We start from the raw sequence: 25,767 nt of genomic DNA on the forward strand, positions 1-25,767 counted from the left end.
CACATTCTTTTCTGAACTTTGTAAGGTGTCTCCCCATCTTCAGTCCTCTTGGTAAGTTCTTCTTTCTCTCCTAAGGGCTAGTAGACCCCTCCAGGCAGGTTGACTCCCTGAGGGGCCTCTTCTTTGTCTACATCCATCCCAGGGTGATCTTCTCAGTTCTGGGACTCCAGCGTCACAGGCCCAAAGCTCACATGCTGGGATTGCTTCCCTGCTCCTCTCTCATGTTCCCCATGTCCTCATGTCTGTAAACAGCACATTTAACCTGTCCTGCCACACACCTAGCCTTTACCCTTACCTCTCTCCTCTACCCACACCTGATCAAAGCCAGCCAGGAGACCCTGTCCTCAGAAGCTCCCTGTCTTTCCTGATGCTTTCTAGTCTAGGCCACTTACTGTCCTGTCTCCTCTGCTGCTTCCTAACCTGCATTCCTGCCCCAGCTCCCCCAGTTCGCTGGGAACTGGAACCAGGTGCTTTTTGTTTTGTTTTGGGCTGCAAGTTTTACTATCCTCCCCTAGCCAAAGAGCTCTTGTCTCACTTAGCATAAAATTTAAACTCTTTGTGATCTGACTTCTGCTTTCCTAGGAATGCCCTCTTGCTCTAACTCTACCCATCAGACATGGAAGCCACCTCTTTTCAGTACAGGACCATCTTTACTGCCACCTCCATGCTCCAGACCTCATCTCTTGTTTTTCTACCTTTCTCATTTTCCCCTTACTAACAACTACTTTGTGGGGCACAGGGGTACGTGAGTCTCTCTCTGTCTCTGTCTCTGTCTCTCTGTCTCTGTCTCTCTGTCTCTCTCTCTCTCTCTCTCTGTCTCTCTGTCTCTCTGTCTCTCTGTGTGTTTCTACTTGCTTACAGTAAGACTCATTTAGGGAGGATTTTTGTTTTGAATCACATGTTCTGGCATATAAGAAGTACTCTTTAAGGACTTGTTGAATAGACAGGTCAGTGAGCAAAGGCAAAATGACTGATTTCTGCCCAGAGTTAGAAACCTGTCCTGGGTGTGGGGAGATTGGGTAACATCATCATAGACTCTAACTCAAAGTTTCCAAGGACTGTTTGGATGTTTAACCAATTAGTAGAGGAAAAAGATTATCTTTGTGTCACAAAACGTATAGCTCTAAAGTTCTAGTTTCCGAGTGAGTCCATGCTAAATGATTCTTTTTTTTTCTTTTTTCTTTTTTTTTTTTTTTTTTTTTTTTTCCTTTCCGGAGCTGGGGACCGAACCCAGGGCTTTGAGCTTGCTAGGCAAGTGCTCTACCACTGAGCTAAATCCCCAACCCCCCATGCTAAATGATTCTTAATCCCACCAATAGCACTGTGGCCTCTTTTCCTTCCTTTGTTAATGAGCAGGGAGGAGTTAAGAAGGAGAGGAAGGAATGTAGCCTTGGATGCAGCAGACTTAGGCCAGGGTCATGAGCAGAATGAAGTATGTATCTTTTTAGGTTTGATCAATAGATCCAGAAAATATATTGAGTCAGCCTAGCGCTGGGCCAAATTAGTATGTGGGTGTACATTTTAGACATGCAAATCAATTGAGTCCTGATTCCTTGTATACTCATTTAAACGGCACTTTTGTATCACTAGCATAGGTTACTGTATAAGCATTGAACAAGCAGAACCATTAGCCACAAACACAGACTTTGCTTTAGGACTGCTTCACTCAACCAGAAGCAGCCCATTTGTGTTAATAGTAAAAGCACTTAGAAAACAAACAAAAAAATAAACCACACAAGTGAGTTCAATTCCCAGAAGAACCAAGCCATGCATAGCCCAGTCTTTGCCCAACTCTGTGATACTCCAGATGCGAGCTGTCCTGGCTGACCATGTAGGATGCTCTACTGACAAAAGGCCTCCAACTGTCTCCTTTCAGGCTGGGAACATGTTTACCCCAGTATGAAGCCAGCCAGGATGCAGACTTGGTCCACATGGGATGAAGATATCAAAGCTGATTCTGAACCAATTAGAAGAAGATACTATTGTCCTCTAATTCCCTAAGTTCTTAGGACGTTGCAGACACTTAGCCTGTTTCCTTGGGGATGGCTGTGGCATTGCCTCAGATCTAAGGCTCATTGATATGCACACATAATGACTAGACTCCAGTCTCTCATAACACTTAGAGCCAGGGAACCACGGGAGCCACTAACTGCATTTCTACTCAGCAAAAGAACTTTTTCAGGTTTTGCACAGTGGCTGTAAATGCTATTTTTTTCCCTCAGTTGGTCTTAAATGACTGTTAGTCTCTTGTGTCTTAGAAAAAAGAATGTGAACACTTTATTGGGAAAAAAATTTATAACTGTTTCCATTTATAGTACTTCAGAGAGTGAACATGGGAAATAGTTTAAGATGGTAATTTTAGCTATTAGTCCTGGCTGAGGAATTCCCAGAGATACTTATCTGTCTGTGTGCAAGTCACTTTACTCTGCCCTTCCCGGCACATACTTCTTTTGTTCCATAGTAGTTCTTCATCGGAAGTTGTTCCTGAAGGCCACCTGTCCTTGATATATGAAGACAATTGTCATATTTGCCATATGCAGCTAGTGAGTTTTTTTATACTCTCTCCCAGGTTTTTCTTCTGTCCCCTATTTGAGAGAAGAATCCCATTTTTAAATTTTAAAAAGTCTTTTTCTGAAGTGAATTGGCATAGTCTGCAAGGAATTAGATGTCATTTTGGCAGCAGACATATGTTCCTTCACTGCTCTGTGGCAAGGTAAATGATAGCTCCATCTGCCATCTTGAAAATGCAAATTATTCATGGAATGGTGAGAGGAGGGATAACCAGTCTAGAAGGACACATGTTCTCACTCATTGTCTTCTGCTCCTCAAGCACTTGCTGACTTGAGTTTAAGTATAACTATGTTTTTCTTAACATAGTTATCTTACTTCTCTCTTCAATGGTTTTTAAACTCCATCCTTGTTGTCAGTAATATCATCCCTAAAGTTATGAGCTTGTGGACCTGTTATATCTTTATTACTATTCAAAACACGCAGATGTTAATCTAAGTGCTTCTAAGTTTCCAGCACTGTACCGAGTCATATTTCTTTAGTAATTTAATGTAAGTGCTTTTACACAAACAATAAATTTAAAATAACATTGAAAGAATAAGGTCTTCATTTAGTATAATCACAGACTGTAAGCCCCATTCGATTCTAGAAGTGCAGGAATATGAAGGGGTCTCTCGGGATAACAGCACACTTAGGAGCACTTTTGAAGGTAGGACTAAATAAAGACCAGAATGGAGTCGTTAGAATACTTCTCCCGAGGCTGGGGAGGCGGCTCAGTAACTAAGAGCACTAGCTGCTCTTCCACAGGATCAGAGTCTATTTCTAGTGCTCACAGTCTGTAACTCTAGTCCCAGGGAATCAGACATTATCTTCTGGCCTCCATGGTCACTACATGTATGTGGTTTACATACATACGTGCAGACAAAACACCCACATACATAAAATAAAATAGACTTAAAAAAGAACATTCATACTACTCACGATGTTTGGATGAGATGGAAGGTTTGTGTGCTGGTGGTGCAGGGGATGGATCCCAGCGCTGTCTGCACGCTGGACAAACACTGCTGCTGAGCTGGAGACTTGTCCATTCAGTGATCTATCCTCCACTCCCACTGTTCTCCCAAGTGTGCTTGGTTCTCTCTTGTTCTCACTCTTTTCAAAATGCAAGTAAAATTAGTGGCCAACACTTTAGCCCAGATATCTTTGATATGGTACCTTTTATAACCCACTACCACAAGCGAGGACTAGCATCTCGCCTTGACAATTGGTGTAAATGTATGATCTTATCTTTAGGGCTATATTAAACATGGCTTCCTTATTTGTCAAACGTCTCTACTGACTTTTTGTGATATTCTCACAATAAAACATTAAAACAGGGGTTGGGGATTTAGCTCAGTGGTAGAGCGCTTGCCTAGCAAGCGCAAGGCCCTGGGTTCGGTCCTCAGCTCTGAAAAAAAAAAAACATTAAAACAACAATGGGAGAGAAAATATGAGCTTACTACCATAGTGGCACCCAAATTTTAGCAATATTTGACCTTTCTACTGTTAAAATAATTTTTTAAAGATTATAATAATTTTTAAAAAAGCAGGACTCAAAAATTTAGCAGCATGATCAGTCCAGAAAGGACCTCAGTAGTGTTCAACATACCCACACTGTAGTAAAGCAGCTATCCAGAGCTCCACCTTACTGATCCGAACCTCTGACCGTTAATGGATAACTCCCCCTTACCTTGTTCTGACAGCCATGGTTCTATTCTTTGAGCCTTTGTGTTTTGCTACTTTGGACACCTAACAGAAGTGGAATCGTGTAGAACTTGTCTTTTGTGCCTGGCTGATGTTACTCTGCATAATGTCCTCAAGGTTCACGTTATGTTGTCGCATGTGACAAGTGTTCCTTGCACTGAATGTGCAGACTGCTTTCCTGTGCTTGCATTGATGACCATTTGGAGTGCTTCTACCTCTTGGCCATGGCAAGTAATCCTATTCATGTGTACCCAATACCCATGTGTTCAGGTCTTTGCATAAGTACCCGGAAGTGGGGTGGCTGAATCCCATGGTGTTTATATTTGGAATGTTTTAAGGATTTGCCATCCTATTTCTCAGGTAGTTACATCATTTTCCAGTCCCAGTAAGTCACCAGTTTTCCCACGTCCCTTTCAACATTTTAGTTTCTCTTTCGTTTGTTTATAGTAGCTATCCTAATGGTTTCCTGTGACAGCTCATTGAATATTCTATATAACCTTATATAAATAATTTTGACCTATGATAACACAAAAAAACATTGTAAGTTGAAATATAAGTTAAAAAAATACAAGGGTTACATGTAATCTACAGTTAATCCTGGCTTAGCATAGTGCACTAAAGTGTCTCTGTTGTTCATCTTTGTGGTTGCATGGCTGGCTGGGAAGCTATGTCTAGCTGATACTGTATAGTATCCTAAGACAGCTAGCCTGGGGCTGGGGAACACAAAAAGAGGGTATCTGTGACTGTGTATTACTTTGCACTATTGTGAACTCCAAAAACCGGTAAACTGATCTGTTGTAAGTCAAAGACCACCTGAATTAGCCAAGAAAGGTAAAGTCACCCATGATCTTAGTTCTTAATCTTTTCCTGGTTCTAGGAAATTGGCACAAGACAGACAAGAAAAATCATTCCGGGGCTGGGGATTTAGCTCAGTGGTAGAGCGCTTACCTAGGAAGCGCAAGGCCCTGGGTTCGGTCCCCAGCTCCGAAAAAAAGAACCAAAAAAAAAAAAAAGAAAAAGAAAAATCATTCAAATGTTATTTTTACATGACCATGGGGACCTTCATAATATAGCGAAAACCCAAAAGCAAAGTATAAAGCTTCTATAGCATTTGGAAGAGGGACTGTTAAACTTGGGTAGAAATGGTGAGCCCTCTGATCTGGGCGAGGGGCAGACAGTTGTAGGAAAGGAAGAGTGTAGAAGGATATGAAGCTGGGAGAAGGTAAGAGCTATTTTAGAAGGACTATTTTATCTATATGGTTCTATTGTACACTCACAGTCCCTGGTGGCCAGAATTGCTTTTTCTTATGGGTGCCAGAGAGGTAGTTTCCTCACAGGAATGTTTGAGCTTCAGGCAGGAGAACAAGGGTAGTTCTGAGAGTTCTTTTTACACCTGCCCTTCAGAAACACCTTCAGGTCAGTTGGGTCCACCTACCATATTAAGCCCATTTTAGTCCTAATTCCTAATTAGTGTCCTAATTTCTTCCTTCCCTGTATAGCACACACCTTTAAAACACAGACACCTGCCATCCACTGTTCCATTTCATAAAAGGCTGATAGCTTCCATAGATATTATAACTCTTAGAAGCAACAATAAGATCGGCTATAGCAGAAGATTAGGTTGATGGGTGTTTGTTTGCCTACTGGATTAAAACCTGGTGCTTTTTAACCACTTGTATCATGGCTCCATTTGGTATTATTTCTAAACTCTTCTTGTTGAATTCACATCACCTCAATTTTTTTAAAAAATCCCTCCCCACTTTACAAAGACAAAGTCAAACGCTAGCATCCAGCTGCTCATTTGCTGCTCCCATTCGATACGTTCAGTGTTAATTTGTACCGCAACGAAGGGGACATTCCCAGACAGTCAGTGGTAGAAGAACTCAGGGTTTGTAACGTTCATGGCAGCAGAGAGATCGTCTGGGATATAGAATCATCATCATCCAGTGCGTAGTTGATAGGACTAAGTCCCTACAGTTGGGTGAGGGCCTTCAGGGGTGGGCCACGTAACCTCAGTTTGTTCTGAGGAAGCTGTCCCATGTCAGTTAATCGGGGTTAGTGTAAGACAACTGGAAATAGTGAGCTCTACCGTCAACTCTAAGTGCCACCTAGAAGCTCCTTAGATTTAAACTTCAAAATGGGGCAGGAGAACTGTTCCGTTCTGTTGCAACCCATCTACCCAGCTCCTGCACTAAGGGAGTGGGTTTTGCCACCACACAGAAGCCTGTGTAATGGGAGGTGCTTTAGAAATGTGGCAGAGGGTCATCCTTCATTGTCATCTCCCTGTGGGCCTATGAGCTCCCCAACACCTCCTCCCGCTCACGGAGAACATGACTATGAAGACTAATGAGGCACTGGAAGACACTACTGGGCTCTGTTTGTCCTGCTGCAGTGTTTTCAGGCCTGACTTAAAATATTCAGAAAACATGGGAGGAACGCCACTATGGCAAATCTTCAATTATGCTTACACTGAAGGTCTTGAAGAGTGTTCCTATCTCTGATATATTCTCCTTAAGTAAAAGGGGTATCTTCAGCTAATTAAGTTGATACTGGCGGGGGAAAAGTGAGAGGGTGGGGAAGCAGGAAAAATAGATAAAAGGATAGCAAAATGAAAATGACTTTAGTCTAGATAATGGCTAGACAGGTGTTCATGACGAAATAAATTTTGTCATTTTCTTGAAAATCGTAATAATACAAAAGGAAAAGTGAATTGAAATATTTGCACATAAAGTTTTTGGAGGTTAGTAAAAAACTTCTAATGGACCCAGAGTTCTATACACTACCCTTTGCCCCACTGTTTCTTCATTTTGTTCATACTTTGTCTTCTTTTTTTTTTTTTTTTAAAGCTCTGACTTCTTTATGGCTTATTCACTCCATTTTGAGCACTTCTGGGGGACATATTTTAGGTGATACAGATATACTAATGAGCAAGGAGGCCCTCTGTAGAGAGAATACATTTGTCTTCTCTTCTAGGGAACTCAGGGACAAATAAAAGATGGCAAGATATTTCATAAGAAAGGAAGGAACCATGGAAGCAAGAAATGATGTATATGGAGGACTTGTAAAGACCTCCCTGAGGAGGGGACATTTAAGTAGAGGAAGCAGCCAAGCCAACATGTAAGGAGGAAGATCATGGGCAGAGACAGCTGGAGTGTTTGAGGAAGGGAAGAAGGCTGAATGTGAGAGAAGGAGAAAATGGTTTGAGGAGAGGTGAGGGAGGTGACCTGATGCTCACATGGTGGGCCCTAGAAAGTTTCCGCAGTTGTAGGAGACACCGTGGGGCAGACTTGTGAGTCCATTCATATTGCGTGCAGTGGAAAGGACCCCAGTGTCAGAGAGTACATGGAAGCTCTAGCTTGCAGAGAGGAGCTCTAGAGTGTGTAGAAAGCTGTCTCTAGAGAAGGACTCCACAGATTGATGAGGATCATTCCTAGTTAGTGAATCTCCTCACCGCCATTGTATTTTTTTAATTGTCCTTTGTTAAAACTGATTATTGGATGGTATGAATATACACCACACTTATCAGAAGACAAATCAATGCCATCATCTCTCCAAGAAGCTCCCTCATACTAAGCTTTCTAGTCAACTCTTCCCCAACCCCATGGTAACCATGGATCCATCTCCATCATGGTAGATCTGCCTTCTGGAAATATCATATGAATGGAATTAAATAACAGCTAAGCTTTGGAGCTTTCTCTCAGAATAATGTCTATGAATATAGTTTTTGGCCTCCAAGGGGACATGCTGAGGGAATAGTTGAAAGGCTTTTGTTTTGCTGGAAGTTGAGTGGAGGGGGGAAAATGGTGTCCAAATGGTAAGGGATGGTGAAAACCAGAACAGGCAGAGCGGGTCTAGAAGTGGGTCTTAGAAGGAGCATGCGTGTGTGAAGCAGGGTGTGGAGGCCTTGAGAACATTTGCTGCCTTAAGTGTGCAGCATAAATCTTCATTTTCCTCCCAAGAAACCTTCAGTGCAGTAGGTTATGATGTTGAATTTGTTTGGGTTGATTTTGCTCCAAGGAGCACGGAGTGTAGGTACAGAAGTTACCAGTGGTCCCAGGAACTAAAGCAAACTGCAGGGAAATGACTTTCAGCTTCGTAAAAGAAGAAACAATAGAAGAAGAGGAGCTTAGATCCCTCCCAGTACTAGATCTTAGGACCCGGTCAAGCAACAAGAGGTATTGGACCCATGAGATAAAGTCCAGCCCTGTGCCAAGATAAAGTAGAGAGCTCCGCTGAGCTCTCTGAAAGGGAGCAATCCCTGGAAGTGTGGCATTTTGTGCATGTGTGACAGCATCAAAGAGCAAGGCAGTAAACCTCTATCTATCAACTGTCACCAGCTTCCCTGTGACAAAATGTGCAGAATAGCTCTGTAAGCTCAGAGCCTGGTCTGATCTTTTCATAATGACTGCCCATTCCTGCATCTTCACTAATAAAAGGCCTGCAGGATAATGGAGACCAGAGAAAGGAAGGGCCACCTTGCATTTCTGCCAGCAAGGATACATGGCCATGTTGCTCTGTCACAGAAGCAAAGCACACACTGGGTCCTGCTGCATAATGATGAATCCCCAGAGCCCCCAGATAGTGATCGATAGTGACGCCCAGCTCAGGATCTCGCATAATGAGCTGCTCAGTCCTGCTAGAGTCACCAGCCAGCCTCTGGGAAAGCTCCCCTCCCCCACTGTCCACTCATACAACAGACACTCCCCTCCCCAACCTCCCCCTCAGTTGGATTTCTCTTTGATTGGCAGAGGCCCTGTTATTTCCGCCTGGATTGCCTGACAACCCCCCTCCTCCTGGTCTAATTATGCTGGGTCTATTCTTGGTCCACTCTGACCCCAGGAAGGCTTTATCAGATTGTCCAACTGACCGTGACCAGATCTCCAGCACCTGCCTCCCTTGCTGATTGAGAGTGGAAGGTGTTTATACACACAGAACTGGTATCTGATTGACTGGCCTGGGTCCTGGGCTGAGGACTACCCGTCTGAGTGTCAGGGATGAAAAATGGAGTGTGCCTCTCCACCGAGCCTCATTAACACCCCTCTGAGTCCAGACAGTATCAAGTGGGGTGTGCGCAAACACAGAGCCTGCTGCCATTGTTCAGGGCCCCTGGGGACAGGCTTTCAGCTGCAAACGTGTGGCCTGGGTCCTTCACACCATTTCATTGTCCTCCCTCTGCTTTCTCCACCTCTGCTGTTTATTACCCATGACCCTTACCCAGTCGCTTCTTTCTGAGTGGGACTTCTACCTGTTCTCCACCCTCACATTTCCTCCCATTGCCAGATTATGTGGAAGCAAATCAATAATTACTGTTTGGGTGTGGCTTAGAAATATCTCTCGGATTCTGTTTCTGAATAGAATCTTTGGTACTCACTGCCTACCTTTTCTGGGTACCTAACGGTGACTCTGGTTATCTGTGCAAGTGTCCTTCTATAAGGCAGCTCAGGTGCTGCTGTCACTCTCCTAGTCACTGTGTCAAGCGGCTGACTTTGATAGGAGCATTAAATCATCCATGTCCTTCCAGGCTCTGTTTGGATCCCTTATTAATTGATCACTAATGTCCTGAGAAGCTAAGAGTCTCTCTAAAGCTGAGCAATGCTCTCTGGATAGTGACAGTGTCCCGGTTTTTTATTTAACCTCAGCATTCGTGAGCTGAGCCCAGATGTTCTTTCTGTGTGAGGAATTTTGGTTTCGGTCTGACATCTCAGAACAGGGACTCTGTTCTGAAGCATCGGTGTTAGCTAGGAGTTTATTGGAAGTATAGACTCTTAACCCCTGCCCCACCCTCCATAGCAGAACCTATACTCAGACAATAGCACATGGATTCAAGTGTGGTGCTGTTTGAGAGGGTCTGCAAGACTGTAAATGCAGGCAAGGAAGGTCATTTTAGAATTACTAAGAAGTAGAACCTGCCAGCTTACCGGAATAGACCTGGCCAGTGAAGGCGTCTCCTTCTGCCTTCTGAAGGGACCTTGGAGACAAAGAAACTAGTTGGTAATGTGGCCAGCAGGAGCTGAGTGTGATCACCAGCCTTTGGGGCCATCTTTCCCAATAGCTGCTTCTCATTTTTGAAATTTTTTTTTCTGTTGAAAAACTACCTGGCAGGAAGAAAAAGAAAAGAAAAGAAAAGAAAAGAAAAGAAAAGAAAAGAAAAGGAAAGAAAAGAGACTATTCTCAATAGCCGTCTTGTGGCGATGCCGTCTAGGTTAGCTGCCTTCTGTTACAATTTTCTGTCTTGTCCTGTGTTCTAAATTACTACTATATGCCTTTGAAGCTTTTACTAATGGGGTGGTGTTTCCACACCCCCCCATGGTTCTATATGTGTTAAATGGGCATGTGCTCTGCCTTAATCAAATGAACATTGTGGGGGCTGGAGAGAGGTCTTGGTAGCTAAGAGTACTGACTGCTGTTCCTGAGGACCCAGGTTCAAATCCCAGCACCCACGTGGCAGCTCACAGCCATCTATAATTCAGTCCTAGGGGATCTGACACCTTCTCTGCACATGCGCCTGTTTCACATCATTTCCTCCAAGCTCACTGCACACATGGTGCACAGACACAGGCGGGCAAAGCACCAGCACACATAAAACAGAAATAGAAGTTTTTAAAAAAGGAAAAATTAAAAAAGAATGGGGAAAAGGCACCTCCCACCTCCCTCCCCAAAAGGAAAACATTTTATATGTTTTTACTGTACGTCTAATCTTTTCAATGCAGACAAACTTTAAAGCTGGATCACAACAGAAATGTTAAAATTATCTGTGATCCCCTTGGGTTAGTGTTTGTGTCTTCAAGATGTGGCGATTTCCTTTACAAGAATGTGAAATGTTGAATGCTGTTTTCACTGAGCACACCTTTCTAACTCAACAAATACAGGTTTTCAGAGTCTAAGTGTGAATGTATTTGCGTGTTTATGTGCACATGCACATGTGCCATGGCACATGTGTGGGGATCAGAGTTTGGTTTTCTCCTTTGCTGTGTGGGTTCTGGGTCTTGAACTCACTGTTATTCTTGGCAGCAAGCACACTTACTTTCTGAACCATCTTGCCCACCACTTAATTTTCAAAGTCTTACATGGTGTTTCATTACACAAGATATCTTATATCGCTGTGGACTTAATGTGTCCTGCCAAATTCATATGCTAAAATGTTAGCATGCCAGGCGACTTCTCTATGGTAGTTCATATCTGTAATCCAGTATATATGAATCTGAGGATTAAGTAATTACTGTGAACTTGGGGCAAGCCTGGCCTACATAGTAGTTAATTTCAGCCCAGCCCAGAATAAAGAGTGAGAACCTGACTCAAAGCAGGCAAATAAAACAATCTAAGTACTGGCCAGACATTGTAAAGCTTTTTGTAATCCTAGCACTGGGGAGGCTAAGGAGGGGCATCACCAATTCAAGGCCAGCCTAGGCTACCTAGCAAAGTCCTGTTGCTACCCCTTATCCCCACAAACAAGAAACCACTAATTCCTACTTGCTGCTATTAGGAATTGCTAGTCTTAGGAACCCAATCATTGCTAGTGTTAGCCTCAGAGACTTTGCGAGGTGGCTGGGGCACGAGGGGAGTCCTGATGTTAAGAGACTCCAGAGAGAGCCAGTGGCATCACTTCTTTGACCATGCAAAGTCACAGCTACAGAGAGAGTGGGTCAGGAGAGTAGACCCACCCTGCACACCAAGTCTGCCTTGGTCTTGTAATTCCAGCCTTCAGAACAGTGAAAAAGAAATTTCTGTCACCTTATAAGCCATCCAGTTTATGTATTTTGTGATAGCAACTCCAAGATATGGAGATAAATGTATGTAACATCACTTCTTGGTCACTGTGGTTTACAGTCTATTTCTCTTCTCACTGTTGCTATGGACTAGAGCTGTACCCATACATCTGCACAGGATCTAATGCAGTTACTTAGGATACCTTTTCTACCCCATAGTCTGAAAATGCACCATTTGACTAGAGGGAAAGAAGCAGTGTTCCAAGAGCTAGGAAGAGACTTGGCTCCATCTTGGAGTGCAGTTCTGTGTCATCCCTGTCAGCTTATTCACCTGAATAAGCTGTCAGCAACCTGGACTCATTGGTACAGCTTCCTTGTAGCAAATGGCTCTTGGGAATCATTAGTTCTTCTGAAGAAAACAAATGATTTGGACTTTGGAACTCACTGACCTATATGCCCATCAGGAGGCCACAAAAGGCTATGCAGAGAGAGAGTATTGATGGTTTCAGGTCCAGAGGTTTAACAGTGGGTAGAAAGCATGGTGCTGTGAGTTCCGATAGGAGACAAGTCTGAGACTTGAGCGGGTGTGCTAGCCAGGGAAGTCAGAGAGTTTCTTGGCACTGCACAGGTAGGAGCCGTCATGAAAGAGTAGAGAGGCAGCTTCAACTCTGCTCAGCAGATGCTGACTGGAGAGCCAGCCTGGGGGGAAGCAGAATGAACTAAGTAAGAGGTTTTAGAGGATGTTCCAAGTGCTTGTGGAAGGCATTTGAACCTCTATTAGAAGAGGATTCATTCTGAATTGGCAGAAAGAGATAAAGGGGGCCTCAGGCAGCTCTCAAAGCTGAGAAGACAGATGATAGCTGCAGGCTTCAGGAAAGGCTATGCTGACTGATCACCGGGAGAGCTGTGTGGTGTCCTCTCTAGTGTGCCTGTTGGAGTTACCCCTCAGGCAGGGGGCAGAGGGAGTAGGAGCATAGCTAGGACACTTGGCTCCCCAGTCATCCTCCTTCCTCTTCTGTAATGTGAAGAGTTTGACATGAAGCCCACAGATCTGAAATCCCATCCCAACCCTTCTTCCACTCTTCCTGCCGATGATTCCTTGTGTCCTCTGATCAAAGAGAACCTTTTGCATGGGATTCTCCTCAGTTACACTAAGCTAAGGAATACCGGCTGGCTTTAGCTTGCACCTTCTAGTATCTAGATCCAAATGTTCCAAGCCCTGTAGCCTAACATATTACTTCTTCTTGAGAGCAGAACCCTTCCTCACTACACATGGTGCAAGGTAAGGATTCACAGACATTTGTTGGATGGAGAAATGGGGAAGGCGGGCAATGGTGACGGATTCGGCTGGCTCTGCCTCTGTCTCCAGCCCTCACTTCCTTCTCTGTGAAGGGAAATGAAGTCTTCTCACGGAGTTACAGGGGGAATTAAAGGTTGTGTTGCAAAGTGTGGCAGTTGCCAACACCCAGGAAACAGCAGTGCTGACTCTGGTGAAGAGAGCAGAATCAGCTCTCAATTAAGCTCATTCAGCCATATTAACTGGGGACTTCATGCACCCGTCCAGGTTTCATTTCACAGGAGGACAATGGTTTCTGGTTTCTGTTTAGCTTTCACTGGTGACAGTGAGGATATGAAGGGGAGAGCAGACCGCCTGTGCATACCCTCTGCCTCAGAGCTGTGTCCCTGTGAGCTTTTCACAAACCATTAGACATTAGGCCACCTGGGGGTTAATCATGGTCTGCTGCCACTGTGCCTCTATAGAGGCAGGCATCTTCAGGCATCTTCCCAGACTGCTTGATGGTCACCTGACCTGGAGCACATCTCTCTGTGTGTTTCAGCTGGGCATTGTGTCTCCACCTCAGGAATGCCAGCGCACAGGAGAACATGCACATTTTCCTGAAGAGCTGTGATACCGACAAGCTCTGACCCTACGGAGCCTGCAGGAAATCGCTGTCCCTGGGCTGGCTTTCCTGCATCAAAGTAGAGCCTTATCAACGGGCTGGGAATGGAGATTACTTACTAAGAACTTAAGCATCAATTAATCCCTGTTCTCAATCAATTCTGTTCTCAGAATGCACCTCAAGTGAGAAAGCTCCAGAGAAGACTCCATAGCTAATATGAATATGAAAATATTCATATATATAATATACAGAAAATATGATAGTGTCTTTGTCCTTTTGACATTTTATAGCATTTGCATATTCAAGGGCCGGAGAACTCTGGCAATAAATAACATTGTTTAATCCAATTGTATTCAAAGCATTTACTGTAGACATTATTTTCACGTAGCATGTATCAGCAACTCGAGGAGTTGCTAGGAGAAAACACTGGAGAGATTCTGTGATACTTGGTTGTCTCCAATGTTTATAACGAGCATTACATGAATATTAACAAAAGATAATGCTTTTGTTTGCTTTTGCTTTGTTTACGGTACAGGAGAACGGAATTCAGCCAGCCCTTTCTTTTTCACTTTTGCAGCTACTTGCTTTTAGGTTTGATCACAAAGCACTCAGGGTACCCTTATAAACCCACTGCCCTCCGGAAACCCTCCGGGTCATGACATGCTGTAAAGCTGGATCAACTGGTAAAGACATAAACGTGACTAATAAAAGTAGAATTTAAACCTTCAGAGCTGTTCTTTGGACCATAGACTCACCAGGGTTATGCACAAGTAGATTAACTTTAACCTTTGAATGTATTCTTCTCAGCAGTGGGCATCTGCTGAGCGGCTCCCCACCCAGTCGTCCCAGCTTCTACACTGCATTTGGCAAGCAGCATACAGCCCCAGGGTGATGGATTTACCCTAGAAACGATCTCTCATATTCTTTATGTCTTTGGGAGTGCCACTCATCCGAGAAGCTGCCTTGAAAGTGGAATTGCTTTGACGAGACTCATTTAAGAATGTAGGTGTCTTTGCCTGGCCATGCTGTGGTAATCAGGATGCATTAGCAGACCCCGGCCAGCCACATTGCTCACCTCCTCACACCCTCTGGGAAGGCTGGTGATGTGAGCCTGCAGGTCAACACTGTTTTGAACCTGAGAGTCCATTAGGTTACCTCTGAGCCGCCATGCAGTTGAGTGAGAGTGGGCCGGTCAGCTGCAAGCTCTTGTTTATTATTATAGTCTACTTGTACATCCCTCCCTACCCTTTCTCCTCTGTGACTGGTCAGGCTGATTTGATTTGACATCCTAGCATTCGAGATTTGTCAAGTACCGTAACCCTAAGCAGTACTAATATTGAAAACTATACTTGAGATTTATGCGATCCAGATGTGTGTGCCAGTAAAACCAAGATGAAATGGCAGGCTTGGGGTGCAGGAGGGGCCGAGTTGGGGGAGTGTGTAGGAGGGATCCACGTGGTCTGTATAGCCAAGTAGAATTTTGTGTATTAATATTTTCCCTTAAGAATAGTAACTGGATTATGAAGTGTAGCTTCAAGTAAGGACCAGCACTGGTTTTATTTGTAGCCAAAAATAACTGATTAAATTCAGGGGAGAAGAAAGACAATCTATTTTAAACGTTTTTGAAAACTTTAAATTGGTCAGGAGCCTTCGACTGTGTGGCCTTGGGAATCATTAGTCACCCTCGGTCAGGGGTTTGACATGGCCCTGCAAAGCTGAGTTTCTCCTGTCTTAAAGTGGCATTTCTAGTTGGTGTCACTCAGGAGCCTCCCATAAGAAATAAGATCCCACTTCCAGGTCACCAGGGCAAAGCCGTCCCACACTGGTGACACCTGGGTATTGTTTCTAGTTCTTAGAAGCTGGTGAGCAGATGGATTAAAGGTGCAAAGGTCTCTTCAGATACTAGACGTTAGCATTGTGTAGAGGGCTGGCACTGACTCTGCTGTCGTCCCTTCCAGCAAGATCATTCCCTTTTTGAGCCAGAGCCTCTCCTACCTCAGCTGTCAAGGCCATGCCCAGCTGACCTGGTGTGAGGAATACAAGTGCACTGTCTCATAGGGAGTTCTCAGCCAGAAGTTTAGAGACGTGCTTGACATGAAAGGCAGGCAGTGTATGATTATCCCTTAGCATGCAGTGCGCAATTAGCCATGCTTAACTATTCCAGGGAAACTAGTCATACCGCTGCAAAAGCAGATGAAAGGTGATCCCAAAAGGGAGGTATGGAGCTAGGGTTCACCTAAGTGAAGGTGACTTGGGGTAGACAGGGTGTTGATATGAGCTGTGATTGTGGTTCATAGCTTTTCATCTGTGACTAGTTCTAGGCAGGAACTCGAAGATCAGGTTGCTATGTCAGCCCCTCTTAGGGCAGGGTGAAAGGAAATGACACCGTGTGCAAGGGAAGCTTGTGGTAGCTTTGTCCCCACAGTTGTCTCTGGAGAAAATCTAGTGTGCTGTGTGACGTTTCCACACAGATTGCAGTGTTGTATGTGTTCTGTGCTACTTGGTGGGAGGGGTTTTTGTAGCTTTTCTTCATCTTTATTTATAGCCTCCAGTCAATGGGGTGAGGGCAATGCCGGTAACTCAGGCTCTCCCTCCATACAGCTTTAGCCTGTGGCTTACAGCCCCGTTCTGAGTCAGGTCTTGAGTAAGAATGCTGTCTCGGACCCAAGCCAAATGTATTCTGAATGATGGAATCTGATTTTTTCCTGTTGGTTTTTGAGTCAAGGGAGTTGGGGTGGTGTACAATTGGGCCCCCATGGTCTACCACACAGAAAGCCAAGGTGCAGTCAGGGAACAAGGATTTGGCAGGGCTTTGCCTGGAGCCCAGGTGAGTCATTACCACCTGGGAAGCATCCTGACCCTCTGTGAGGCTGGGAGGGGCCCAGGGAGGAGTCAGCAGTCAGGGCGGCCAGTCCAGTTCTTCATTGCCGTCATCACCTTCTGTAGGCTGGAATGACTGGCAACCTGTGCCTAAGGAGGTGAGCTGGCTGGAAGCAGAAAAGCAGAAAACGTTTCCAGGTTGAGAGCTCATTGTGGATTTCCAAGGCACATTAGTGTTAGCATATTGTTGTGCTGAGCCAAGTCTGTGTATCTCACTCTTACATCACGTAGGGAGGGTCCCAGGACTCCAAGGATTTCTTCATATCTGCTCTCTGACTTTGAACTTACTAAGATCCAGTGAGAGCTGCCTGGCCAAAACAGTGCTATTCATTCATACACACCACCCCCTCCGTGTGTGGTGCTGTGAGTCAAACTCAGAACTTTTGTGCATGCTAGAGAAGCCTCCACCACTGAGACACAGGCCCAGATTTTTTCTCATAATATTATCCAGCTGAGGTGCATAGCCAGGCGGTGTTGGCACATGCTTTAATCTCAGCACTTGGGAGGCAGAGGTAGGCAGATCTCTGTGAGTTCAGGACATTCAGGACTACATACAGAAACCTTGCCTTGGGGGTGGGGGGACGGTATATATCTCCCATTGTAACTCACCATTTCATACGTAAAGACTTACTGGAAAAGCAGTAAACAGAATAAGCCAGCTAAGTGAACTGCAGCATTTTTAATAAATGGCAAAGCAAGAGTCTGGTTGAGAGGAGTGTGGGTACTGGGGAAGGAGGGTAGACTGGTAGTTAAGAGTCTGAGTTTGAACCCTAGCTCTGTGGCTTATCAGCTGTGACCTTGGCTCTGACTTTCTCTTTTCTTACCGTAAGATGAGTTGATAGTACCATGTCATAAATTAGTCTGAGAACTGAGTGCATATTGCATGAAGTACTTAGCAAGTAGAGGCTGTTAGCATACGTATTACCCCTTCTCCCATAGCAACTGATTTGAGTGATGTCCTCCACACCACTCAAAGTGTCAGATTGCCTTCTTTCCTATCTTGTTCCGATGTTACTGCAGAAGGACATATAAGTTCTTAGGAAGTTTGACCTTGAAGCCAGACATGCAGTCAGTTCTCCTCTGGAGGACCCATTGGAGGGGTCCTGTTTCTCCCATCATCTCGCACAGTGTCGCTCAGATTCGAAAACCATCAAGGGGCCCATCATTTGCATAGATGAAGGAGTGTGTGTGTGTGTGTGTGTGTGTGTGAGAGAGAGAGAGAGAGAGAGAGAGACAGAGACAGAGAGACAGAGACAGAGACAGACACAGACAGACAGACAGACAGACAGACAGAGACAGACAAAAAGAAAGAAACAGTGAGAAAGACAGAGAATTGCCTAGGGTCAGATACAGGTTTTTATGTGCTGGAGAGGCCAGCAGAGCCAATCTTGTGGCCCCCTCTTCCATGTCCCGTGCTGGCTTATTCTCCAAAGCAGTGAGCTGTCAGCAGCTGATTCTCTAGTAGAGATCCCAGGCCTTCTAATGACAGGCTCAGCCCTGGGTAGCCTCACTTTTCTTTCCAAATTGAAACGATGGCATATTCTAAACAAAACAATAAAAGCAGACCCCTGGCGTTTCCTTGGCCAGTTTTCATAGAATATCACGGTCATTAATGAAAGGAAAGTAAGGGTCCAAGCCCTATGACAGAAGTCAGGCCAAGACTTTCTTTTCTCACCCTTCCCTTTCTGGGACCCAGGAATACTAACAGTAGTAGTTATGATAAAAGTTAAAGTCATGGAATGTTTACATGTTACCATACTACTTAAACACTATACATGTGAGTTACTTAACCCCCAAAATAGTCTTTTGAAGGAAGTTACATTATTGTTCTTTTTACAAATGAGGGAATTAGGGCAGAGGAATCAAACAACCTGCTAAAGGTCGCACAGCTAAGTCTGCGTGGCCAGGTCAGCTTTAGAACCGAGACGGTCTGGGATTTAAGGCTGTATCTTTTTTTCTCCATCTTTATTAAATTGAGTATTTCTTATTTACATTTCAATGGTTATTACCTTTCCTGGTTTCCAGGCCAACATCCCCCTAGCCCCTCCCCCTTCCCTTCTATGTGGGTGTTCCCCTCCCCATCCTTCCCCCATTACTGCCCTCCCCCCAACAATCACGTTCACTGGGGGTTCAGTCTTAACAGGACCAAGGGCTTCCCCTTCCACTGGTGATCTTACTAGGATATTCATTGCTACCTCTGAGGTCAGAGTCCAGGGTCAATCCATGTATAGTCTTTAGGTAGTGGCTTAGTCCCTGGAAGCTCTGGTTGGTGGGCATTGTTGTTCATATGGGGTCTCGAGCCCCTTCAAGCTCTTCCAGTCCTTTCTCTGATTCCTTCAATGGGGATCCTGTTCTCATTTCCCTGGTTTGCTGCTGGCATTTGCCTATGTATTTGCCATATTCTGGCAGTGTCTCTCAGGAGAGATCTACATCCGGTTCCTATCAGTCTGCACGTCTTTGCTTCATCCGTCTTATCTAGTTTGGTGGCTGTATATGTATGGGCCACATGTGGGGCAGGCTCTGAATGGGCGTTCCTTCAGCCCCTGTTCTAAACTTTGCTTCCCTTAAGACTGTATCTTAACCACACCTTACACAGCCTCTCAAGGTAGTTATAAATGATAAAAACGGGTATAAAAATAAGCCCTACACATCTGTGATATAATGGCGCAGACCTATACCAATGCCATTGTTTCACTATTATAATTCAGTAAACTAAGATGTAAATATCTGGGGGAAACTGGGCAAAGGCACAGAGAACACTTTACACTTTTTAAAGACCAGTTTTCTGTGACTCCATATTTACTTAAAAAAATATGTCCAAACAGAAACACACTACAGCAACTGTTTGTGTAACTGTCTTACTCTGTTCTTTACATTCATTATTATATTATGGTCTCCTGGCAACCCAGTGGACCACGGATGCCGCTGCCTTCCCCAGTTATAGCTGTGAATTCTAGGCTCTGCACACAGTTAAGGTAGTTAACATCAACCAGAAGCAGTGAAGCCATTGGGTAGTCCCCATCTCCTTGTTTCCTGATCAGTACCAGTTGGGAGAAGACCCACTACATGGTGCTTCAGCAGTACTGATCCCAGGTGAGCTTGTTCAGCAATACTTAAGCTTCATGAGGGACGACATAGTTTTGAATTCGCCAGTCAAATCCTCTGCTGAAGTTTGGCTCATAAGATGCTGTGGTATGAGGAAAAGTACAGTGCAGTGCCCTATCAAGGAGCATAGACTGGAGGGAGGTGTCTTCCATGGTAGCCACATGCTATATGCACATTCGCACATCAGTTAGCAGATGTAGGGTCTGAGCAGTGTGCCCTTTAGAGTTTATCTATGACATAAGAACACCAGAGCATACTTCCTAAACTAAGATGCTGTGCTGTCACCAGGAGATGGTATCTCATGCACCATTGTTGTATATGTAGTTCATGGTTGACCACAAGGCTTGTTCATGGCTCATGGCTGTATTTAGAATCTTAACACAGAGGAAGTAATTGCCTATCCCTGAGCTCCATCTACTGTAACCAGTCTGGATGCTTGGCCCCAAGCCAAGCACCTTACTGATATTCAAGGGCACAGTCAAGGTTTGGGAGAAGGAACATTATCAATCACCATGTTGGATGGCATCAGCAATTATCATCTTCATTTCCATCAAAGGTGTCTTATGACAAGGTATTGTCAAGTTCAATTTAGTCAGAATCAGGACACAGCAAGGACTTATTTTCTATTTCTGCCGTGGGCTGAACCTGTCTTGAATAATTCAGTGTTCATCTACTTCCCAGCTCTATGCTTTATCCCCGACTTCTGCGGCTCTATTCAGGATCACATGGTCGCTTGTTTCCCTCTCTGTTACCACTCCATCAAAACCCCTCCAATCTCCTTTAACGAGAGTTTTTAGGAAAGACTGCTACTTCATGTATGGCTACCATGCAGTGTCACTACATACATCTAGAGACAAGCCTAAGGGCAGAGGCAACACATAGTACAGTGTGGACAACTTTTGACACAGTACTCATTTAACCCCCTGTTGTTTAAAACTTGCAATAATTTCGGGGATGGCAACAGTTGAAGGAAGCTGAGTTCCCAGTTTACTATAGATGTCTCTATTTCTAAACCCCCCTTACTTTGCATACCTGGCCTCTCCAGCATGGCGTTGTTACCCCTGATAGAGATGGAGGAATGCTACATGCAAAGATGGGGCAGAGTAGGTGGCCATGAGCTTGCTGGGCCTGGTTGACCCAGAACCAGCTGTTTGCTTAGAGTGGAATCTATAAAGCGCTTCTCTTTGGCCAGAACTATGGCTGTTTTTCTTGGTTGGGACTCGGGGATTTTCTGGGGGGACAATTCTCAGTTCTGTACCTACACTCCAATTGCATCAGAATTCCTGGGAAAGTCACTGGGGTAGGGACTGACAAAAGGTGATGTGAAGGGGTGGGTGTTTGGCTTCGTCTGTGGAGAAGGTAGTTTGGTCTGTATCTGGGCAATATGCCCTCTTACCTAGCTTACCAGATGTCTTAGTTAGGGTTTCCATTGCTAACTGAAGAGACACCATGGCCAAGGCAACTCTTATAAAGGACAACATTCAATTGGTGCTGCCTTACAGGTTCTGAGGTTTAGTCGATTATCATCATGGCAGGAAGCATGGCAGCATCCAGGCAGCCATGGTACTGGAGGAGCTGAGAGTTCTCCATCTTGTTCTGAAGACAGTTGCCTTGCATGCAGCTAGGAAGAGGATCTCAAAGCCCACCCCCACAGCGACACACTTTCTCCAACAAGGCCACACCTCCCAATAGTGCCACTCTCCATGGGCCAAGCATATTCAAACCACCACACCAGATAAGGAGCAAGAAGATATATATTCCAGCCTGGCTTGACAATTTATTAAGTGAGAAATTAGATTTTTGAGCCTTAGTTTTCTCATGTGCAAAATGGAGGCAGTTTATTCTGCTGTGATTAAAAATGGGGTACATTGGAGGACTGACACATATGAAAACGTGTTTCCAGCTGTAGAGTTGAGAGGGAGATCCATTGCCATGACAGCAGTGCTGTGCTGTGGAAGAATATCTCTTGATGTTCAGGAGTGTGCTGCTCAGGGGTCTAGAAGCTGAGAGCCCATGGGCTATACATCCTGCCCACTAAGAGTGACCTTAACATTATGACATAGTTGAAGAACAATCAAAAGACAGCTTGTGACTCGTGCATATAGAATTCATGTGATATTTGCTTTCAACACCCAAAAGTAGAGGTCCACAGAGCCATGCCCACCTGTTTCCCTATGTCTGTGGCTGCTTGTGACAAGGACCTTAAGGTATACAAAGTATAAAGCACTACCTGACCCTTTGGAGAGAAACTCTTCCAGACCAGGGGTAGACTGTAGAGGGGACCAGTGTCCGTATTCTCTTCAGATACACACACACACACACACACACACACACACACACACACACACACACACACACCCACATGCTGTGAACTTGAGGACTATTTTGAGATCCAGTATAGGCAAATGTGTCTTTGTGGCAAAGCCAGCAATTCTCCATTTAGCTCTCATTGAACAGAGCTCTCATGCTTTGGGCTCTGGCTGGGGGCACTTCCTGAGGAAAACCACAGTACTTTTTGTAAAACCAATGTCCCTTTTAGCATTAACCACAGAAAGAGAAGAGCCTGTTCCTGTCACAGTGGGCATTTCTCCTGTGGATGAACCACCCAACAGGCTTGGACTCTCCCAGCTGGCAATGCATAGCTGCTACTGTGATCAGCCTGGGTGAGGGGACAGGAGACTCAGCTGTCTCTGAATCCTGCATACTTGAGAATGTGTTTCTATTTGGAGGCAAGGTCCTTGGAGATAAGATTAGCTGGATGAGACTAGGTTACACTGGTGTACTGTGAGCCTCTCACCAACATGACTAGTATTAAAACCAAGGGCCATCCTTAGTCATCAGGGAAATGCAAATCACAACAACCCTGAGATTCCACTTCATACCAGTCAGAATGGCTAAGATAAAAAACTCAGGTGACAGCAGATGCTGGCAAAGATGTGAAGAGGAACACTCTTCCATTGTTGGTGGGATTGCAGACTGGTACAACCACTCTGGAAATCAGACTAGTGGTTCTTTAGAAAATTGGACATAGATAGTACTACCTGAGGACCCAGCTATACCACTCCTGGGAATATACTCAAAATATGCTCCAACATATAACAAAGACACATCTCCACTATGTTCATAGCAGCCTTATTTATAATAGCCAGAAGCTGGAAAGAACCCAGATATCCTTCAATGAAGGAATGGATACAGAAAATGTGGTACATTTACACAATATAGTACTACTCAGCTATCAAAAACAATGACTTCATGAAATTCATAGGCAAATGTATGGAACTAGAAAATATCACCCTGAGTGAGGTAACTCAATCACAAAAGAACACACATGGTATGCACACACTGAGTGGATATTAGCCCAAAAGCTCGGATTACCCAAGATACAATTCACAGAACATATGAAGCTCAAATAGAAGGAAGACTGAAGTGTGGATGCTTCAGTCCTTCTTAGAGGGGGGAACAAAAGTACTCACAGGAGGAAATATGTAGACAAAGTGTGGAGCAAAGAGTGAAGGAATAGCCACCCAAAGCCTGCCCCACCTGGAGATCCAGCCCATATACAGCCACCAAACCCAGACACTATTGTGGATGCCAAGAAGTGTGTGCTGACAGGAGCCGGATATAGCTGTCTCCTGAGAGGCTCTGCCAGAGCATGACAAACGCAAAGGTAGATGCTCGCAGCCAACCACTGAACTGAGAACAGGGTCCCCAATGAAGGAATTAGAGAAAAGACTGAAGGAGCTGAAGGGGTTTACAACCCCATAAGAAGAACAACAATATCAACCAACCAGAACCCCCAGAGCTCTCAGGGACTAAACCACCATCCCAAGAAACACAGGGATAGACCTATGGCTCCAGCCCCATATGTAGCAGATGATGGCCTTGTCTGACATCAGTGGGAGGAGAAGCCCTTGGTCCTGTGAAGGCCCAGTGTAGGTGAATGCCAGGGCTTGGAGTTGGGAGGGAGTGGTCGGGTGGGAGAGCATTCTTAGAAAGAAGCAGGGGGAGGATGAGGGGATAGCAGGTTTCTGGAGGGGAAACTGGGAAAGGGGATAACATTTGAAATGTAAATTAAAAATATCCAATAAAAACAAACAAACCTAAGGCTAGCAAGGTAAAGGCCTTGCCACCGTCAGGCTTGGCAAGCTGAGCTCAGTTCCAAGAAATGATGTAAGGATTGAAGTGGAGAGCTGACTACACACAGTTGTCCTCTGACCTCCACACACATAAACATACACACACAATGAAGTTCAAGGAAAACATGAGGCCTTTCTTAGCTCCCTGCCACACCTCTTAGGATCGCATCTGAGATCCCTGTAGAGACGTTCCGAATGCAACCCATCATGGAAGGTGCTTTGTAAGGGCAACCTCCAGTGGCTTCCTGGAGAGCCTGAGTCACTGATGATTTCCTTCCCAGGTACACTGTACAAGCTCTTGTGCAGCAAACATTAAATGGCACAGAGAGTAGAGGTGCCACGTTCCTCCCTGCTAGGCTTTTGATCAGATTCACCACTTACCCACTTGTTGGAGGTAGACTCTTCCTATTGAGAGATCTGAGACTTCTTCTCAGCTTGCCTTTTTCTATATCACAAATATTTTCAAACGTTCAAACAAGTGTAAGAGCTGTCTGCGAACACTCCTGCGTAGTAACCACACCAACTCCCCAGCTGTCAGAGCTTGTCTCACCTGTCACTTTGCTGTTGTAGCTGAACTACTCATGTTTCCCGTTTCATGTCATTGCCTTCATACTAAGTTATGTATCTTTTTAACAGTGTCAGCCCCGGGTGGAGATGTGGCTCAGAGTTGCCTAGCAAGAGCCAGGCCCTGCGTTCAGTCTCCTAACCACCAGAACAGAGCAGCGTCATCATCACACCTAAGAACACTGTAATTCTTTGCTGTAGTCCACCAAGCATTTCAGGACTCAAGGTTCTTTCTGCTGGGGTAGAAGTCAGGTGGAAATAGGGTCGGGTGATAATTAAAGTAGGATGTAAAGTACAATGGGAGAGTGGCTGGGGGCAGAGGCAGAGAGTGGCAGATGTCCAGAAAGAGAGGTTAAGGAAGTTGTCATTTGTTGTGAGGGGCTTTCTTAAAGTCGACAAGACTGAGCCCCAGCGGGATGTTCCTGGATCATTGCATTGCCCACCTCTGACATAGTGAACCATATTTCTCTGGAGAATTAGGTCAGAATTGGGGCTGCTGTTTCCCAGGAACTCATGAGCTAGAAACCAGCTTTAGCCATGGAGGATGTTCCATTTGTGACACATGGTGGGCAGTGTCTGATAGTCTAGCAGTTGTCAATACAATAGTTTCTGTGCCCTCAACCAAAGAACCCTGCCTCCTCTTGGTTCCTCCCATATCCCCCCACCCCCACCTCCACTCACAAAATAGAGAATGGCTTTGGGGGGAGTTTGTTTTTAGTGGGCTTGCTCAAAGGGGGCTTTATGTTTATTTTCCAAGTGGCCCTCTGAATGTTGTGTCCATTTATCATGCCTGGCCACCAGCCCTCCCCCCTCCTCTCCATCCTGAAAACCTAAACTTGATCAAACTCTTCCTAACGACTACCACATGTCCTTGCAGGGTGCAGGGACGGGATGGGGGCTGGGAGATGAAGGCATCCTCCCAGGAGCACAGTAGCATATTAAAATTCAATGGCTTAGTCATCAGAGTGTTCAACCCCAGCACCAAAGAAAAATAAATGAATGTTCTGTAACAGTCTTGTGGGTCTCAGAGGAAGGAGGAATAGTGGGAGGGAGGGGAGAAGAGAGCTTGTGGATTTTAGATAGAGGAGTTCAGGGCTGTTGAGAACAATTAGGGCCTTTGCTTAGAAATAACAAGACACACTACTGTTTTCCTGCAGGCTAAAGACGTACACTGCACCAGGGCTAGAAGGGCTCAGTCTTTTACGCCGACTCAGCTCACAGACG

The 25,767-nt window shown here is 44.9% G+C and overlaps 1 protein-coding gene and 1 long non-coding RNA gene across 2 annotated transcripts in view; both read left to right on the plus strand.

Moving 5' to 3' along the window:
- Nucleotides 1-25,767, plus strand: part of Abtb2 (ankyrin repeat and BTB domain containing 2) — a 153,817-nt gene that overhangs the window by 50,018 nt on the left and 78,032 nt on the right.
- Nucleotides 1-25,767, plus strand: part of LOC120101612 (uncharacterized) — a 104,722-nt gene that overhangs the window by 48,729 nt on the left and 30,226 nt on the right. Inside the window, exon 1 of the long non-coding RNA XR_005502310.2 lies at nt 1-25,767. This exon is cut by the window's left edge and continues 48,729 nt beyond it; it is cut by the window's right edge and continues 5,123 nt beyond it. This is a non-coding gene — a long non-coding RNA (uncharacterized LOC120101612).

Source organism: Rattus norvegicus, chromosome 3 (genome assembly GCF_036323735.1).
Source record: "Rattus norvegicus strain BN/NHsdMcwi chromosome 3, GRCr8, whole genome shotgun sequence".
NCBI lineage: Eukaryota > Metazoa > Chordata > Mammalia > Rodentia > Muridae > Rattus > Rattus norvegicus.